We start from the raw sequence: 21,416 nt of genomic DNA on the forward strand, positions 1-21,416 counted from the left end.
GGACTAGCTACATAAGGACACACACATAAACATTTTCCAATTATGAGTTACACAAATCTTTAAAAACATCTCGTCTCTTTTCTCTTTTTATTCATTCAAAGAAATTAAAATACATCTTTCCTTGGTAAAATGTGCATACATTCTATTGGTTTCATGTACTGTATACCTTACTCCTTACGCTCTTTTCATGTCAACTGTAATATCTTACTCTCTTTTTGAGATGTGCTTCGTCACATCTGGGACAACTACGCATGACTATAAAAACACTGTACACTGTTCATACTTTCATGTTCATGCTGTCTATGTTCATACTGTCTTTGACCTAACACACACAGGCACAGAGAGAGAGAGAGAGAGAGAGAGAGAGAGAGAGAGAGAGATCAACTAGAGAAAGACCAAGAGCAACAACAGATGTCGCAGGGCTTACAAAGGCTAAAGTGTTAACTTTTGCTGTGGAACTGAAGACATCCTAATGTTTAGAAGCGGATCTCCATGGGGTTTAGGGAGTTTTGAAGCAGTTGATTATTGTATCACAATAAATTATCGTGCTGACACTACGTGTTCCCACTACCTGTTTTTGCCTAGTGTAGTCTTTACCTTGCCTGTTTGATTCGTTGCCTTGTATTTACCTTACCCTGTTGGATTACCCTGCCTTGTTTTACTTGTTACCCTGTTAGTATGTTGCATCGTGTTATTATTTTAGTCTGGTTCCTGTTTTTTATACCGTGAGTTATAGTTTATTCTGTGTTATTGTTTTATACCCCTCGTGGGAAGTGTTTATTTTCATTTTAGTTCATTAATTCATAGTCCGTGCTTTTACCCCATCGTGGGTCATTGTTTTGTTAAAAATAAAAGTCTTGTTTCGTGTACTACCGCTGCCAGTGCTTGGATTCTTCCACCACAACCCTGACATTTCTGAACCTTTCTCATGAACGTGTTGCCTGGATTGTCTCTTTTCAGTTCAGAAAGCCAACAATACAATCCGCTTCACAGCCATCCGGTTTGTTCTTTTCCTGCAACACATTAGCAAACTGCATTTCTGCAGTCATCATTAGATTAATCTTTTTTACGGAAACTTTATTTGTCAATGATTAAGTGTCCACTGCCACAGTCTGGGTACTGCTCCCTGATCTTCCACCCTGTCTGGCCTGATTTACTGACAGAAGTTAAGGTTCTTATTGAGCTTTAATGCAACATTGCTTCAACTCACCTGGTACCCGGGCACAGGGCCGGCCCTCGTATTTTGGGGGCCGTAAACTGATTTCAAAATGAGGCCTCCCATCATCTAATGTACACAACATACTAACCTTACACAGATTATATCACAATTATTATAACGTATATCACATACTGTAAACTAGTAAGTTAATTTAGCCATCAAGGATTTTGAGAGCTCATTATGATAATTTAGTATTTTTGTTTAACTTTAATATTTTTTACAATTTATTTTACTAATAAACCTTTGTACATGTAGTATTATTAACATAAAAAGGCTATTTTAGTTGAATTTCAGTTTAGTGAGATCTATAAGAAAGTTATTAAACTTTTTCAGCTGTTAGTACATTCTTTAGAAAATACTTCAAAAGTGCCCATAAGGTGCAAAACACACACACACAAACACAGAGACAGACCCACGATGCACACTCACGGCGGCGAGCTGAGGACTCTCCATAGACGCAATGTATTTATTTTACGAACTATTCTATCCCCTTCCACACTAACCCCTAACCATCACAAAACACATTAGGCATATTGTATTTAAAAATAAAACACCATTTAGTATGTTTACTGAGCGGATAGTCCTTGTACAGAAATACATTTACAAGTACACACAGCTTATTTTCAACAAAGTTTTATACATCTTTTTAAAATTGAACACTTACCCTTTCCTTGATCCTTTCTTTCCTCATATTCATTCCTCTTCTTCCTCTTCTCTGCACCAGACTGATATTGCTGGCCGCCTTTTTTATTTTTAAAGGGGTATTTTACCTGGCTAAAAAGAATATTATTGTTTGCTTTAGATGTAATACAATGTGTAAACACATACTTCGTGTAAACATACTACAATGTGTAAACACATATTTTCCACATACCGGGCATGTTTGTATCTCCTCTTTTCTCCGCCTCTCTGAAACGCTCTGATATTTTACAAAGCTCATCGCTCTGAAAAGTGAGGTGTGCCATGATTGGCCAGTTCACAAATGCGTCGTAATTTGTTGAATACTGCACGGAAATGTCACGCCTCTTATAAACAAACAACCATATACATCATACAGAGTTTGTGTGAGATAGAAACAAGCTTGCGTTACAATAGGAAATAGTAATAAATATTGCGAGAACTTCTGCCCTTTTTGATCAACCAGTGTAACGCCATGTTTCATCGCGACTTAACGAATACAATAAACCCCATTATAAACACAATATTTGTTGTATGTTCTAGTTGGAACATAATTACTGATTATTAGGTAATGTTTTTAGTTGCCTCGTCCTTTGAAAGGGCAAACAAAGAGGCTTTCGTTTCACAACGAAATACATATCGTCTTTGCGACATGGCTGCGCCCACAACGGTACAATGAGATTTACAAGACCACTGTTTAGATATGGGTGGTCTTAGTCAAATCATGTTACGAACTGACCTAGATTTGCTGGGGTGTGGTTACACAAGGCGTTTCAGGCAGGTCTGGGTGAGCATTCGCTTCTAGATAAAATACATCTTTTGTTCCGACACTTAAATTGTTTGCAATTTTCCGTGTCTTATATATGCATGGGCAACTTATAACATACCAAAGACAAAGAAAAACACATATTTACGGCGAATCACCCCTTTAAGCTTTACACAGTTTAAAGCTTACGCACATGATGATTGACACTGACACAACGGGCAAGTAAATTCAATTTATATGCACGGCTATGGGCCCCTAGTGGCCATGGAGGCCAACTGCTTCTATCGCTTATTAGGTAGGGCCGGCACTGCCCGGGCGCTCCAAGGTCGAGCTGGGGCCAGATATCTATTAGACCCAAACACTTCTCAGACCCCCTCTGCTGTCGAATCACAATGTAAATTGAAATGAAAATAGATGTGTTGCAAAGACTCAACACTAACTTCAAAGCTGAGCCTGAAGGTGTAACATATCAGAAATCTCACTCGTGTCAATTCATCAAAGCAATGGAGCGACGACAGGATGCCGAAGGGACAGGAACGCGGAATTTCAGAGAAAAGGAGGGAGACACAGCCCTAGCAGGCATTTCTGTTGCTATTCTGAGGTGAAGGGAGTTCAAGGAACGCAGGTGGCAAGATGTGACTGCTGGTCAGGGCCAATTATACAGTATATCTATCTGTCTCGCTTTTTGGACTTGACCATACTGCTGTGTTTTCAACTCAAAAAACACTATGAGACATCAGACTGACTTTATAAGCGAATTTATACTTATACGCTGATGATACAGTTATATACACAGCAGCATCTTCAGTAAACAAAGCATTAATGAACTTTCATTTAATGTCATTCAACGCTCAATGTCACAGATGAAGTTGGTTTTAAACAAAGAAAAAGACAAAATATATGATCTTTAGTCGTACTAACTATAAGGAACCAGATGTGGTAATAGATGGCACCCATATTGAAAGAGTTGGCTCCTATAAGTATTTAGGTATATGGATGGACTAGAAATTGGCTTTTAATGTCCACATTGATCATTTGTTGAGAAAACTCCAACCGAAACTGAGGTTTCTTTAAGCTGCTTTAAATATGAGGCAAGAAAGAAATTAATAGAGAGTACATTTTAGTCTATAATTGAGCATGGGGACATTGTATATATGCATGTAGCCTCTTCGGCATAAAGGAAATTGGATATTGTCTTCCATGCAGCATTACATTTTGTGTGTGGTGCAGATTCAGGCAATCATCATTGTATATTATATGAATCTGTTTCATGTTCAACTTTACATTTTATGAGGATAGTTCATATGCGTATATATATATTTATTGCTAAGGAACTTCTTGGCAAATTACCTTCTCATATTTCTAATCTTTTAAACTTGTATACAAATAGTTATAGTACCAGATCTCAATCGTATTTACACATAAAAATTCCAAAAGTGTCCTCACAGTTTGGTAAATGTGCCCCTCGGGCATGGAATGATTTGCAAAGTTTACGTAAATTGGAGTCCTTACCATCGTTATGCACTTTTAAATCTTGACCTGTGTGATGGCCAAGGCCACACTTACAGTATCTAATAAACATGGCTACTCTAGTTCAATTGGTCAAAGTTTTCTCCTTATTTTATTTCTTTTGGAGAAATTGATTTCGTTTCTATTAATTGGTTTCTGTTTATTTATACATTTTTATTTATTTTTGTTTCGTTTACAATTTACTCAAAAGTATTATGTTAGAGGTGCATGTTGTCTTTATGCACGCATTAAAGATCTACTAGCGGGACAACATTTCATTACTAGAGTGCATGCTGGTGTTTGAATAAACCACAACTAGACAAAGATACGGGTTTACTATTCTTTATTGATGTATTCATTTAAAAGGGCGTGGCATTTCCTGATAACCTTTATTCATTGAACTGAGACCCCTATAATCAGCAAATTTTTTAGTCCATTTGGTTAAAAATTGTTGAATTTTCTATGGCGGGGTTAGTTCTGGTGAGGGCTCCTTAGAAAAAACATCTGAGACCCAGAACTCAGTGTGCGGATGGTCTGTCTGTTATAGTTTGTCTTTTGACTTGTATTTTGTTATTTTTTCCTGTTTTAAGTATGCACCTGTGATTAGTGCATTAGTTGGCATTCAATAAAGAGCCAATGTTGAAGTTTATATGAATGCCTCCTGAAAATTATTTGGAAGAACCCTCACAACCTGGAAGAAGAGACTGTGAAGTCTCAATAGGATCTTGACAATCACAGACCTGATGTGGCATGAATGTAAAATGATCCTTTACCTTCTAATTTTAACTGCTGCTTACACTATCATTTCCTTTTGTTCGGAATGGACAATCAGAAAAGCTTAAGTAAAAACATCATATCCTTTGTCCTTTTTTCTTCTTTAAAAGGTTCAATCAATTATTTTTATTATGCTCTGCAAGGTGCTAATTTATAAACTTAGCACTGTTCTTCGAGAAGTGAGTTTAAGGAAGCATTTGATATGGTCGAGCTCATTTACAAAATTGGTCTGTTCCTCGCTTGCTCTTTCAGATTTCTCTCTGCCGTGCAACCTGTACTTACAAATATCCTGCGCTGGTCATGTCATTTTAAGTGATTCAACCTGACATCAACTGGCTTCTGACACTGATTAAGTTGTTCAAATGCACAGCTATTCCATAGTCCACTGCTTTATGTGATGGGCTCACCCATGCATTTGGGTGATGCTGTGGATATGGCGAGCTACAACAGTGGCTTTTGATTGTGCATTGTTAGAGACAAAGAAGGCAGAATCAAATGAAAAACTATATATAAAATACTTTTAATCTCTGAAAAAAGCAGGCTTTTAGTGTGCATGACGACCATAATCTATAGCTATAGTAAGTAGAAATATATATGGCAAGCATTGTGACTTAATATTAACCATGCCACATGTGGATTTATGGGAAACATATTATAGTTTCATTATTGTTTCTGCTTTTAAAGAGGAGTTCACCCAAAAATGAAAACTAATGCAAGTGAATGGGTACCGCCATTGCTCGCTTACCAACATTCTTCAAAATATCTTCTTTTGTGTTTTGCAGAAGAAAGAAAGTCATTCGGGTTTGAAATAACAAGAGGGTGAGCATACCTGTCAAGTATCCCGTTCTGGCCGGGAAAGTCCCGTATTTTACCTTGCTGTCCCGCTATCATCCCGTTTAAATATTTTCCAGTATTTCTCCCGTATTTTACCTTCCCGCCCTGCAGCTAATTTCATTGGTTAGGCTTACAATGACGGGTAGGTTTAGGGATCAGTGTTTGGTGTAGGCAATCAGTACTGTGATTCACATGACCAATAAAATCTTTAGAATCGGCTGCAGGGCGGGATTTTCCCGCGAAAAAACAGCAGCATACTGAGGATGGACGAACATATCCACAAATGTCAATGGCAAAATAAAAATCCTTTCGTAGTGGTGTTTTAAATTGAATTGATGGATCACTTTGCTTCTTTGAAACTCTTCCAGTGATAATATTTCCTCCCTATGTGAAGATGTATTAAAATATTTGTAATTATAATTTTTAAGCTTCCATGTAACTTAATTTTAAGAATATTTGAACACTGAGGACAATATATGAATGTGAACAACGTTGACATGCCTTAAGGACTTTAATGCCGTCGCTTAATTTATTTTATTTTATATTATTTGTATTTACTTTCTTTATTGTATTTGTTCTACTTAACTGTGTTTAACTATGTTCTGCACTTTAGTCTCCCAACGAGAGATTTTGTAAATCGTTGGTTATAAAATTTCCCTTATTTTCAAATATCAATGTTGACACGTATGATTATAACAGAACAATCACTTTAATGACACAGAAGGGCACCGAATGTAAAAACAAATAGAGGCCAAAAACAAAACATTGGGGATTTCAAAATATTATAACATCACCATGTTGATTTTATTTAATAGAAAGAACTACATTTATTCAAGCTTTGCCACATTCAATTTTCTTAGGTGTTTAATGTCTTTTCCTCTGACACGGACAGCTTTCACTTATTACCTGTCAACAGTCTCCGAGGTATAGCTGCCATCATGTACTATCCAGCCTCAAAACCATGTTTGGTCCTTTCACAGCCCTACAGGGCTGTCTAACGTTTCTCTTTGGCAGACGTTTGCGTGTATATTGAATAGCATATAAGAGCATGCTGGCATTTCTCTATTTGAAAAACAGTGTGACAGCATCACTTATGATTTTTTAAACCCTTTTAAAAGGTGAACTGAACATTTAATAGAACCACAAACCTACTAATAACTTATAGTTTAATAACAACTTATAGCTTAAAGTTTATAACAACCTTACGTTATCTGAAGACAAATGGCAGCTTTAGAGTGTGTGCACATCCTCACTCTTCCAACAGGACGTATATATCAGCGTTTTCATCTTCTCTTTTGTACAATCATAAATCATCTCTGTTATTATGCTCTTTGAATTATGTACTACCCCTGGCCTGTCTACAAAGACTTGTGTAACTTAATTACAAGTCATCAACTAGTCAGAATGTTTGTGTAGGTTTGATTATGAACTATTATAGTCAACAATATCTGTAATTAATCTGAAACCGAACTGTAAAAGTGATGTTTAGTAATGTTTGACCTAGTCTGAACCAGAAAACACTCGACAGAAAACTATAGTAGGTTGTTTGTTTCTTGGTCCACACAATAAATAATGACTATATAGCTACATGATGCCTCTAATGGTTGCTATAGTCCTACAAGAGAGCAACCACAGACACTTACTATTCATTGCTTCAGCTTGTATCCTTGGTTATTTAGAATCAAAAACTAAATTGCGAATAAATTATAACCTTTTTGGCAGTGCATTCAGCACCATGAAATATTTATTTTCTACTGACATTTTACTGCAGACAAAGCTGTGGGAAATTTGAGTTCTATCCTGGAACACGACCGTTTTAAACATTGTGTAGTCCTGTGGTTCAACCTTTTTCACTTTCTCCCCCATTGTCCAAGAAAAAATACTTGTTTTGTTATCAATGCTTTGAATAAGCTGGGTGAGATCAATTGTGCTCCTACTATTTCATAATTCTCCATTTGCACAGTGCCTAATAATAATTTACGTATATTGTGCAGCAAAAATCTGACCTTCAGGAATGGTGTTTCAGCATTGGAATAATGACCATAAGTAATTATTTCAGTCTATTATAGTATTTTCTGTTGGTATCTTAATAAAGAGACATAAATGAAAACCCAGTCATTAAAAATACATGCTTAAACAACCAAACTGATGGTGGCACAGGACTTTTGCACATTACACATTACAAGTGGAGTATATTTCCAAAATAAGATAACAACTCTGTTTTTTATCATGCATTCCAATTAAGATCAATCAAACGGAAGTGGGTTTGTTTTGATTTAAGCTATAATAAAAAATAAAACTAACACAATAAAACATGATAACATAATAAAAACATTTTTGAGTTATCTCATTTTGCAAATAAACTGTTCATATAGAGTTAATACAGTATACATACAGTAGTTTAATAAACTGTTCTTAACAAACGATATTGAACTTTTGTGCTTAAAAATAAAAGGATTTCCATCTATTGGAATCTATTGTTGCTTATTTGGTAATTGAGGCTTTCTGCTGCTCCTGTCTGTGTACAGTATGGTGCTTTCTTTCATACAGTAAAATAGTTTCCATTTAGAAAGCTATTCTTACAGGTTCAAAATAAGAAAATAAGAGTTATTTAATCTCTTATGAAATGGCGGTTTACAAGTTGCCTTTCTATAATCACTAAGACTTTTTCCACTGGCACACTCAAGTAAAACATACAACTCAAGTACAAATATTTTGTTTTTATCCTACACGTGTGCTTAGTGTGCAAACATATACTGTATATTTCTGTGTTGACTTACGTATGTATAAAATATATTTATTGCATATGCATACAATCACATAAAATCTACGTATCAGCACGTTCAACCTCTGCTCTTCCACTTGGTTCCTTAAATGCCTGCATTACTGACATCAAAACTTGGTTTACTTTCCAAGTAAACTTTCTAAAACTAAATAATGACAAAACTGAAGTTAACGTATTTGGTCCACCTTCCCAACTCTACTCTCCCACAACTCCCACACTATCAAAACTCTGGGTGTACTATTCGACTCCTTATATTTCAATCACACATAAGCTCCATTACTTAGACATTTTATTACCTTTGTAATATTTCCCGACTCCGGCCAGCCCTCACCACTAAAGGCACTGAAATTTTAATTAATGCCATGATCACAACTCGCTGCCCGTTAAATCTATTACAAGGCTTTACTATGTGCATAATTCTGCTGCCAGAGTTATTTTCCGAGTCAGGAAATCAGAGCACATTACCCCTCTACTTGCTGACTTACATTGGTTACCTTCCGTTTGCATTCAGTTTAAAAATCTCCTGTTAGTATTTAAAGTTTTACATATACTTGTACCTCACTATCTCTCTGAACTCCTGCACCATTACTCTCCTTCTCGGTCTCTTAGGTCTACTGATGCTAAATTGCTTACTACACCACGTTTTGGTCTTTCTTCTATGGGTGGTAGATCATTCAGTACTGTTGCGCCTAAACTTTGTAACTCCCTCCCACTTACTCTTCAAAAAGTTTCTTCTATAACCTCCTTTAAATCAGTTACATTTTTCTAAATCTTTTCAACAAGCATTTCCCCTCCTCCTCAGTCTAGTCTTTTTATGTTTCAGTTATTATACGTGTTAACTGTTTACTTGTTATTGTTTTTTGTTTGTTCTCATTCTTTCAATACCGTCATCCCTTCCAAGCTAATCGTCAAACTTGGAAACCTAGGCATCAACAACCCTACCTGCAATTGGATTATGGACTTCCTGAAGAACAGGCCTCAGCTTGTTAGGTTAGGCTCCATCTGCTCCACCACCACCACCCTCAACACTGGTGTACCACAGGGCTGCGTACTGAGCCCCTTTCTCTACTCCCTTTTCACACTCGACTGCAGGCCTGTGAACGGATCTAACTCCTTCATCAAGTTTGCAGACGATACAACAGTGATTGGTCTCATCAGCAACAACGATGAGACTGAATACAGGGAGGAGGTCCGTTACCTGGCCACATGGTGCTCAGACAACAACCTGCTCCTTAACACCTCCAAGACAAAGGAGATCATCGTGGACTTCAGGAAGGCGAAAGGAGGCACACACGACCCCATCCACATTAATGGGATGGCTGTTGAACGTGTTTCCAGTTTTAAGATCTTGGGGACTCACATTTCGGAGGACCTGTCCTGGACCACCAACACCTCATGCCTGGTCAAGAAGGCTCACCAGCATCTCTTCTTTCTGAGGACACTGAAGAAGAACCAACTGTCTTCAACTATCCTGGTGAACTTCTATCGCTGCACGATAGAGAGCATCCTGACCAACTGTGTCACAGTCTGGTACGGGAACTGTTCTGTTGCTGAGCGCAAGGCACTGCAGCGGGTGGTGAAAACAGCCCAGCGCATCACTACACTTTCTCCCATTGAGGACATCCAGAAGAAACGCTGTCTGCGTCAAGCTCGCAGCATTCTCAAGGACTCCTCTCACCCCGCTCATAGACTGTTTACTCTCCTGCCTTCCGGTAGGCGCTTCCGGTGCCTCCGGATAAGAACCAGCAGACTAAGAAACAGCTTTTTTCCCAGAGCTGTTTCATTATTGAACTCTGCCCCCCACTGATTCCACTACCTCTCATACCTTTAACTCCAATGCTGCTATAACATTGTTTACATTGCACTACAGGGCTGCATGCATGACTGAACTGTACACACCAGTACTTCATGTATCTGCTCTACCGGACTGTTTACACACACACAGCATCATTTGCACTCTATACTGCTCACTTGCACACCAGGAATATTTAACTGAATGCTCATTTGCACTAATGGACCACTTCCATAACTGCACTAACCGATCTACTGCACAGTAATTCTATTAACTGCATCTACTCATCTATTGCACTGTAACTTCAATAACTGCACTAACCTATCTACTGCACTGTAATTCTATTAACTACATCAACTCATCTATTGCACTGTAACTTCAATAACTGCATTAACTAATCTACTGCACTGTAATTCTATTAACTGCATCTACTCATCTATTGCACTGTAACTTCCATAACTGCACTAACCGATCTACTGCACAGTAATTCTATTAACTGCATCTACTCATCTATTGCACTGTAACTTCAATAACTGCATTAACTAATCTACTGCACTGTAATTCTATTAACTGCATCTACTCATCTATTGCACTGTTACTTCAATAACTGCATTAACTAATCTACCGCACAGTAACTCTATTAACTGCATCTACTCATCTATTGCACTGTAACTTCAATAACTGCATTAACTAATCTACTGCACGGTAACTCTATTAACTGCATCTACTCATCTATTGCACTGTAACTTCAATAACTGCATTAACTAATCTACCGCACGGTAACTCTATTAACTGCATCTACTCATCTATTGCACTGTTACTTCAATAACTGCATTAACTAATCTACCGCACGGTAACTCTATAAACTGCATCTACTCATCTATTGCACTGTAACTTCAATAACTGCATTAACTAATCTACCGCACGGTAACTCTATTAACTGCATCTACTCATCTATTGCACTGTAACTTCAATAACTGCATTAACTAATCTACTGCACTGTAATTCTATTAACTGCATCTACTCATCTATTGCACTGTAACTTCAATAACTGCATTAACTAATCTACCGCACGGTAACTCTATTAACTGCATCTACTCATCTATTGCACTGTAACTTCAATAACTGCATTAACTAATCTACTGCACTGTAATTCTATTAACTGCATCTACTCATCTATTGCACTGTAACTTCAATAACTGCATTAACTAATCTATTGCTCTGTAACCTATAAACTGCAGTTACTCATCTTCTGGACTGCAACCTATTAACTGCATTAACTCGTATACTGCACCGTAACTTTAATAACTGCATTAACTTCAACAACTGCATTAACTCACCTATTGCACTGCAACTTTAATAGCCAATGTCAATAATTTATGCATACCTAAGTCACTTGCACTATTTTAGTCTAAATTATTATCTGTTCATATCCACCTGTACATTAATGTTCATAGTATATAGCCATCTGTATATATTGTTCATAGTATATACCTACTGTCATATTTTCATAGAACATACCTACTGCAAAATATTTTTATAGTCCATGCCCACTGTATTATATTCTCTCATATTGTATTCTGTATTTATTCTAACTGTATATCCTGCACTTGCTAGACCTAAACTACATTTCGTTTCACTGTACTTGTATATGTGTAATGACAATAAAGTTGAATCTAATCTAATCTATGTCTAATTTAAAGCTGGCAGCCATATCGCCTTGTAGCCCAAGACTGCTTGCCCGCTGGAGCTAAGCAGGGTTGAGCCTGATCAGTACCTGAACGGGAGACCTCTTTTGGAAAAACTAGTTTGGTGCTGGAAGAGGTGTTAGTGAGGCCAGCAAGGGGGTGGTTTGTGTGGGTCCTAATGCCCCAGTATAGTAAAGGGGACACTATACTGTAAAAAACCACTGTCCTTCGGATGAGATGTTAAACTAAAGTGCTGACACTCTGTGGTCATTAAAAATCCCAGGATGTCCTTTGAATAAGAGTAGGGGTGTAACAACATGACCTCCAAATCATCCTCATATATGCTAATAGGCTTTGTAACTCTGTCTCCTTTCCACCAATAAGCTGGTGTGTTGTGGGCATTCTGGCACAATATGGCTGTGTGGCATCATCCAGGTGGATGCTGCACATTGGTGGTGGTTGAGGAGAAGCCCCTCTTCGATGTAAAGTGTTTTGAGTAGCCAGAAAAGAGCTAAATAAATGTAATAATTAATGAACTAATTTGATTGTCTGTATGATACTTGTATCTGTGTCTGACTTGATGGTATCCCCTACCTTTGTACAGTTACATTGAGCTTGGGAAAGGTGCTTTATTAATAAACTTATTTCAAAACATCATTGTCAAGTGATTGCTTTTCAGAAGATGAGCGCTTATATCTGTTTAGCTTTCAGGTTTCTCCCAGTCACTAAACAAAATCAAGTCAAAATTGTTTGCAGTGTAGAGAACAATTTTCTGCACTGTACAAAATAAAATACTGTATCAATGAATCAGGCACTGGGAAATCATTTACAATATACATTATAATTCTAAGAAAATAATTATCTAGAATATCAAGAATAATTAGAATTGTTGGCAATAGAGAAAGATACTTGGACACAGATTGTGAAGTATCTACCAGGACGGGGCTAATGGAGCCTTTGGGTATAAGTACCACACTGTAAAAATAAAAGGTGCCTAAAATATCTTGTTGTGTACTCAAAGTGATAAACCTTAAACTGTATTTTAAGAGATTAATAACTTTTTTTAAGTATTTTAAGTGATTCATGACTTTTTTCTCATAATAGCGTTATTGGTGGAACCATTTAGATTTTTTGGTTCTTTCAAGAACTAATAAGATTCTTGAATAACTCCATTTTCAGTTCTGAAGTCACGTTTTCACTACACTGGGATCTCCAGTGCCGGCCCGTCCAACAGATAATGCAGTCGATTGCCTGGGGCCCCACGAACACGCAAAGGGCCTCAAAGCTTAAATTGATTGTGCTATTGCACCAACCGCGCTGGAAATTATTTGGTTAGTTCTGTCCAATCCCAGGTTTAGGGGCCGGCGTATAGGGGCCGGAGGGTAAAAACCCACTGCCTAAGACATAATTTTCTATAATACCCACCTCACCATCCATATCACTCCCACCCACGTTCCGCAACATTCTTTCTCTTTGCACTTCATTTCACCACTCTCACAAGACATCAGACCTTTTCTGTTCTGTGTGACGTCATTTAAGCTCCCATTTTGCCTCCTCAATTTAACGTTCTCAATCTCACCCCTCTCTCTCTTTCTCTGTATTTCTTTGTGTATGTCGCTCTTGTAGCATGCAGCAGCAGAGCTCCTGTCTGGTGTGTCAACGCTCTCCACTGTGTGCTGGCAGCTTTGGTTGACACAAAAGTCACATCATCAGCACGTCCTGTTACCAGCAGGGAACGGTGGAAAGAATGAGCGTGATTGTGAAAAATCTCAAGTTTAGAGCAGTCTAAAAGCACCAAGTAATTTGCCAAGAAATTGTTTAACTTTGTTGTTTGGTTTTGGCTAAAAGCATTATTTGTGATTATAACTAGCTCTTAAAATTCATTTAAATTATAATGTTGAATAGATTGAAGTATTTTATGCATGACAAAACTATTAATACTTCTCTATCCTTTGTTAAAGCGAAATGAATCAGTTATATGGACTGTTTGGACTATTCCAAAAGCACAAATCCTCATTAAAACTCAATTACTTCTAATTTACGATAGCATGCTCACTTCGAAGCATCTAAATATTTGTGGAAAACTGCAACAATAATAAGATCTGCAACATTCAATGTTTTTTCAGAGTGTCTACGTGACTGAATCATCTTGACAGGTTTGTCTGCTGTGGCTCCAGGATGAGTTACATTATGGACAGACACCTGTGTCTCCACTGGATATGCAGCTGCAATAGAAAACAACAGCACCACCACCCACCTGTCATCCATATCAGACAGAGACGTACAAAGAGAGCTAGAGACCTAAAGAGTGAGGGTGAAAGAGAGAGAGCAAGAGAGGAGGGTGGATGATTGCGTTATTTCTTTATCTTTCATATTAAAAGCAGGCAGGAGCTGGGCTAATTATGTTGATTCATGTGGTGTTCTCTTGTAACGCTTCTGTTGACAGTAAATATGCAAATGCCCCCCTTGTTCCAGTAATGCCAATATCAGACCTTGTTGATGGAAAGCCCCTGGTGGATTTGTTCACTTATTAAACCTGCAGGGAGCACCTCCTCCACACACACAGCCCATCTCGGCTGCCGACGGAAAACAGTGCAGAATCTGTTTGAAATTCTCCCGGAAAAATGTATGGCATTGAAGTTTATTATAGGTTTTTAAAAGAGCATAGCAACATGGGCCATATCAATTAGGGCTCTGCTGTGATGAAAAGCAGCACATTACGACTAACTGGGTGCAACCCAACAAAGGGTCAAGTGATTAAAGTTCACTTTATGAGTTTCTGACCTAACCAATGATACTCCAGTTAACTGCATTGTCTTTGAGTACAATGTTACAGATTCTGAGTGTGCTTACTTAATCTTCAGCTGCACTGAAAAGCTTTGCTGTAGTTTTGCAGCAGGTTTGCCAGTAACTTACTTTAAATTTAATTTACAATTTTGTATACATGAACTTACCTATTTTTTATATTTTTTTCATGGAACAAGACGAAATTTCATGGAACAAGACGAAATATAACACTTCTATTGTTATGTAAATGTATCATAATTTGAGAAGCTTCAAATATTTGACAAAAATGCTTATGAAGAATATAATTTTTGCAGTGTTGCTGTGCTAATGCCGGTCTCTTCTTGCTCATTTTGAGTCTGTTTTAATTTTCGTTAAAGTAAAGTTCAACTAAAATTGAAAACACTATTAATTGGAAAGTAATTAAATCTACAGTAAGTTACTGGCAAACCTGCTGCAAAACTACAGCAAAGATTTATAGTATTTATTAACATATTAATGCAAGTGTGCATCCAAACAGGAATATTTACTATTATAAAAGTCATCATTTATCCAATTCTTGTAAAAGTGTCTTAATCAATGACTCACTGAATCATTATCTCATCCTGATCCGGATTCGTTAAGGAGACATCCTGTAAAAAGGCAGATGTATGTAACATTAATCTTGGCACTACCATACCAAAGTTTAAAAATATAGATCGACATTGCGAGAGATTTTAAACTTGAGCATTGCAGGAAACTCATCCATGAAACACAGTCCTCTAGCACCTTCAGTGCCAACAGAAAAGTTGTCTGACATGTTAAGATAGAAATATGGCATACAAGACCACCACTGGTTCGGCACCCCCTTATCTCGATTCGTTAATGCATACTCATGTACCCGCCAGATCCCTACGCTCCGCAAACGAACAATGTCTTGTGGTGCCATACCAAAAGGGTGAAAAATCACTCTCACGTACCTTCTCTGGATCGGTTCCACATTTGTGGAATGATCTTCCCGCTGCTACAAGATCAGCAGATTCTGTAGCTATCTTTAAGAATAGACTGAAAACACATCTCTTCCGTCAGCACCTGACCCATCAGTTCTCATTTCTATCTCTTTTCTACTCTTTCAAAAAAAACTAAAACTTAGCTCTGTATACTGTGGTAGGATTTTTGAGACCAGTTTTATTGCATTAATGCTTTTTGTTGTCCTTTTGTTGTTCCAATTGCTTCAAATGTTTACCTCATTACTAAATCGCTTTGCATAAAAGCATCTGCTAAATGACTTAATGTAAATGTAAATAGTGGGATTGCAAGAACGTTGGAGGTGGTATAAATGGTGGACGATTCATTCAACTAGGCTCATTAACGATTACACCGTCCAGCACAGCCAGAAAACTGGGAGTGGTAATCGATGATCAGCTTAACTTCACAAGTCATGTTGCCAGCACCGCCCGGTCCTGTAGATTCATCCTCTACAACATTAGGAAAATTAGACCTTTCCTATCGGAGCACTCTACGCAAGTCCTAGTCCAGGCTCTTGTCCTGTCCAAACTGGATTATTGCAATGCGCTTCTGGCTGGACTTCCTGCTTCCACAATCAAACCTCTCCAGATGATCCATAATGCGGCGGCAAGAGTGGTCTTCAATGAACCGAAGAGAGCGCATGTAACTCCGCTCTTCATCAGGTTACACTGGCTCCCTGTTGCCTCCCGCATACAGCTCAAAGCTTTGCTCCTCGCCTACAAGACCAACACCGGATCTGCACCATCGTATCTCCACTCGCTAATGCAGATCTATGTTCCTGCCAGATCACTGCGGTCTGCAAAGGAACAACGACTAGTGGTACCATCCCAAAAAGGAAAAAAGTCACTCTCCCGTACCTTCTCTGGATCTGTTCCACATTGGTGGAATGATCTACCAGCTGCTACAAGATCAGCAGACTCGGTTGCCATCTTCAAAAAACGCCTAAAAACGCATCTCTTCCGTCAACACGTCGCTGATTGATTTTTCCTAATTCTCTTCCCTTTCCTTCTTTATAAAAAAAAAAAACACCTTACTAACCTCACTATTCTTAGCTTTTTATACTGTGCTAGGCTTTAATGGACTAGTTTGATGCACTAATGTATTTTGTGGCCTATGTTGTTATAATTGCTTCCAATGTTTCCTGATCTGTAAGTCGCTTTGGATAAAAGTGTCTGCTAAATGACTAAATGTAAATGAATTGTAATATTTACATCACACTAGATTATCCACATTATTATATATGCAATACTGTATATACATTATATTATTTAAGACACATATTTTGATGTAGAAACATTTAATGTAGACAAATGTTCCCATCCAAAGTAAGCTACATAAAACACACTATGATGTTTATGTAACTTTATTCAATGTTTATACCCCAGGTAAGCATGAGCGTCTTGGAAACACAAAGACTAAGGGCTGATTCGGATGAGGTCAGCATACTGTTTTAGATGATATTTTACTGGAACAGAACTAGGCTTTTGTGTGAGCCTTATTGGCGCAGCAGCACTGAGTGCTCTATATTTCCGCTTCGTGCCTGATGACTTATGTGGCCAATTTGAGAGACAGTTTACACAAACTGCATCCATCCCTGATTGTCAAGAGAAATGCCAGACATCACTTTGTCAGAGGGTGCTGATTTTGCCCACAGCAGGGGAGAGCCCGGCGTCCTCACTTGGACTCAAGGGTATGCCATCTATAAGAGCGAATAACACTTAAAGGCTTTCAACATCTTCGCATAAAACAAGCATGACACTTATCGCCACCTTTTACTGACGGTCAACAGAAAGCAGAGTGACGTTAGTAGCCTGGTTGAAAGAACCTTGTCACACGTCAACATCATCCACCCACAGATTTCATGGCAAAGTGTTTAAAATTGTAAAACATTTCAGGGATTTCATGTTGTACTCCATCACCTTTGGCCTCAATAATGTACACGTGTTGATCACTTTATAGCGCAGTGATGACAAGTCTATACTTGGCCACATATAAGAAAGTGGAAGGTGGGGAAAGATTCTGTGATATAGCAGACCTACCATCCAATACCTGTGCGTAGGTGTGAACAGGCTCATGGAACAGTGTCTTCAACTCTACCAACCTCCCCTCAAGTCTTGAAAAGGATGCCCTCAACACCCGGACCTAGTGAAAGAATGCTTCTTAGTAAATGGTATATATAGGCTATGCATTTATTTTGGACACATTGTTCAAATATACATTTCCTGACATATTAAAAAATATGTCACCAGAGGAAAAAAAATCTAAAGTACTGGCTCTACTTGACATGCAGAAAATATCTTTATTTTGAGCCCTGCCAACACTTTGTTTGAATGGGAAATAAAAATGAAATACCTGGGAGTTGATGATGTGACAGGGTTGTTTTAAACTCACTCCTTTCACGGATATCTCACCTTTTCAAAACAATGATTGATTAAACAATTTTGATTAAAATAGGAAAAATTCCTTAAAAGCACGTAAATCACAAAAAATGACCTTGAATATCAAAGACTCTAACGGTAGGTTAAAGTGTCTCTGTGTACTAAATCACAACAAATGTACTGAAACCACTTCATGACAAAAGCTAAAATATTCTCAAATCCCTAGATAGCAAGATACGTCCGCTGACTAAAACATAACCCTTCTTTTTATTTAGACTGGTAGTAGACACTGCTTTCCGAGCAACAAATCTTACAAATATCAAGAAGTCAACTTGTGGCACCTTTGCATCTCCCACGCTGAAACTCACTCTGCATCTGACCTCGGAGGCATATCTGACAGCTTTTGACCCCTCACTTTGGGATCCAACAGAGCTTGTCAGCTTGAAAATGAAGGGCGGTTTGGATGGCAGGGGAGGCCAGGCCGCACAAGGATTGCAGTCTAGAAAAACAGTTAAGACTAAAGCTCTTGGATAAGAGAGCCTGGCTGGGTACACATGGGATGAATGTTCCTTTGGGAGACAGATGTGATAGATGGTGTTGAAAGAACCTTCTCAGGCAAAAACGACATGCAACAGCTATCACAGAGCTGCTGAGAGGCCAAAGCCACACTGGATAACGAAAGTGTTGAAAAATCAGGATTGTGGATTTTAAGATAGTGCTGTGATCGCCAGTGCATGCTGGCAGACTGATGCAACAGCAATTTTGAAAGTAAGGAGGTTGAAATGTTGCAAGAACCAAGATATTGTAGATTTAGACATGTACTGTACAATGAATTTGCAATTTTAGGATTGAGGTTGTGCGATTCATCAATCGATTAAATCTTAACATTACAGTTTACATTTAATAGTCAATCAAAATATATAAATATAACAAGATTCCATTATTCTACATTCTACAAAATAGGCCACCTGAATATACACAGTGATGTAATCTAATGACTTCTAGAGACAAATCCACTTTTCAGTATATTTGAATAAAAAAGTGAACACTGCTTGTGCGAACCTCAGAGCCAGACAGTGGAAGCTAACTGGTTTTCTTTGATATAATTTGTTTTATTTAAATCCATGTATATTCAGGTCATGTACATACATATTGTCACTGTCCTTCCGAAACCTCAAATGTCCAAATTCACTACTTTTCAGGAAATAAGAAAAAATATATATTATAAATAATTAAATACTTTGCAGTGAAAGTTGACAAGCACTTTATATTAAAACCCAGTAACAAACATAAAGGGTGAAAAATATTGAGGATTTAAAAAAATTAAATGTCAAAAAAAGGACAGCAGCAATATGTGCATTACAGTATATATGTGAGAAACTAAAAAAATATGCCATTACTCCCACTCTTTTCTATTCATCAGACAACGATTGTGCCAAATGCCGTTTAGGTCTCCACGCGCTGCTCACACTACAATTGTGCACCTGGCACACAGCCTTTTTCAACCAGAATAACACTTATGTTTGGAATGTAATATTTCCTTGTATTTATTTTTAGTAAAGTATATTGCAGAATGCAATATGCATACTGTTATTCAAATCATTCAAATTGTAATGTGCTGCAACATTGTCACATGACCTAACTACATTGGATTTTGAAAGTGTGTACTCGTGACAGAACTGAGAACTGAATGCATGTGTTCAAAGACCTAACCACAAATTCATTATAAGAACAGTTATGTTGTGTGCACAGCTCCAAAATATATCTCAGAATAATGAAAAAAACGTTTAATTGAAAATTATTCATTGTTGACTGTAGATCAGTGATAGACTCATCCAAATTTGTATTCAAAGCCTTTGCTATTGCTATACTGTAATGTCTTTAAATGATCATAATTTGGGAGAGATCAGCATATCACAAAATGTTTTGGTGTCTTTCTAGATAACAGTCACTTTAGTTACATGCACTTTTTTCTTTTGAATGTTAAAACTTTGGTTAATGTAATAGGTCACTGTTTGTATTTACACATATCATATGCAAACAAGTCAAGTGCAACAAATTTTTATTTCAAAGTAACATCCGTGGACAAACAAAGACAGAGAACAAGGCACAACAAACACATTACAATATAAACAATAAACCAATAAGAACAAGACAAATGAAAGAAACTACAATGCCCAAAGAACAAGAACTACCAAAACAACTACAAAATAAAAGACAGGACAACATGAACCAGAAACACAACCAAATCGTTACAACAGTAAATTGAAAAATTAAATGTGTTGGTAATATGACATTCCAAGTATAATATGGTGAAGAGGTGGAACAAGGGTTTAACAACGCCTATATTTTAAATAAATTAATAATTTTACAGCACATTTAATTATATGTCTTTTTGGTAGTCTAGGACAAAATCCCAAATTGATCTACTTATCTGGACAGTCTATCCTTTGAGATAGAGAGATAACCTGCTGCCATGGCAATCCCTTTGGCCAAGCCTTAATATCCCTGGTCACCATGAGGAAAATTGCATTCCTTATTGCTCCGTGGCCTTGTGAGTAAAACGCAAATGTGGGCATGTGTATTTTTACTCTCAGAAATGTAAATAATCTCTACCTTAGATGAGATTCAGGATTTTATGTTCATATAGGCCTTATCAAAATGGAAGTTTTGGCTTGAGCATGAGATGCAGGTCACAAATACATTGTATTCATTTTATGTTTTTCATTTTGAAACATAACAGAACACTCGTTTAACGGTGCTTTCAAACATATATCCTTTTCCCCCAATGTAGCAATTTATTGAATGTACTTTTGTTGTTATTTTCTATGTACGTATCATTTGCAGACCATTTTGTCCAAACACCAGTATTTTAGCTCTGGTAATTTGCTGAAAAACGTTGTTACAAGAATTTAGCATTTACCATAAATTACAGAAATCATGCAATTTTACTGCAATTTCATAGGTATCATGAATGAAAGTGGCTAATGAAAGTAATGGCAATGCAGTGATGAATACATGGATGCAAAATCAGTAAGATGCACTTATTGCCTCCTTAAGATCTACTGTATCGCTTAATTGCTTTCCTCAATTTTGAAGATCAATTTGGATAAAAGTCTGCTACATGGCTAAATGTGGTAATGGTGGTCAATTCTTTCTTTACTGTGTTAAAAGCCTAGAATGTGGGGATGTCTTGTTGAT

Source organism: Barbatula barbatula (genome assembly GCF_947034865.1).
Source record: "Barbatula barbatula genome assembly, chromosome: 1".
In the NCBI taxonomy this organism is placed as follows: Eukaryota; Metazoa; Chordata; class Actinopteri; order Cypriniformes; family Nemacheilidae; genus Barbatula; species Barbatula barbatula.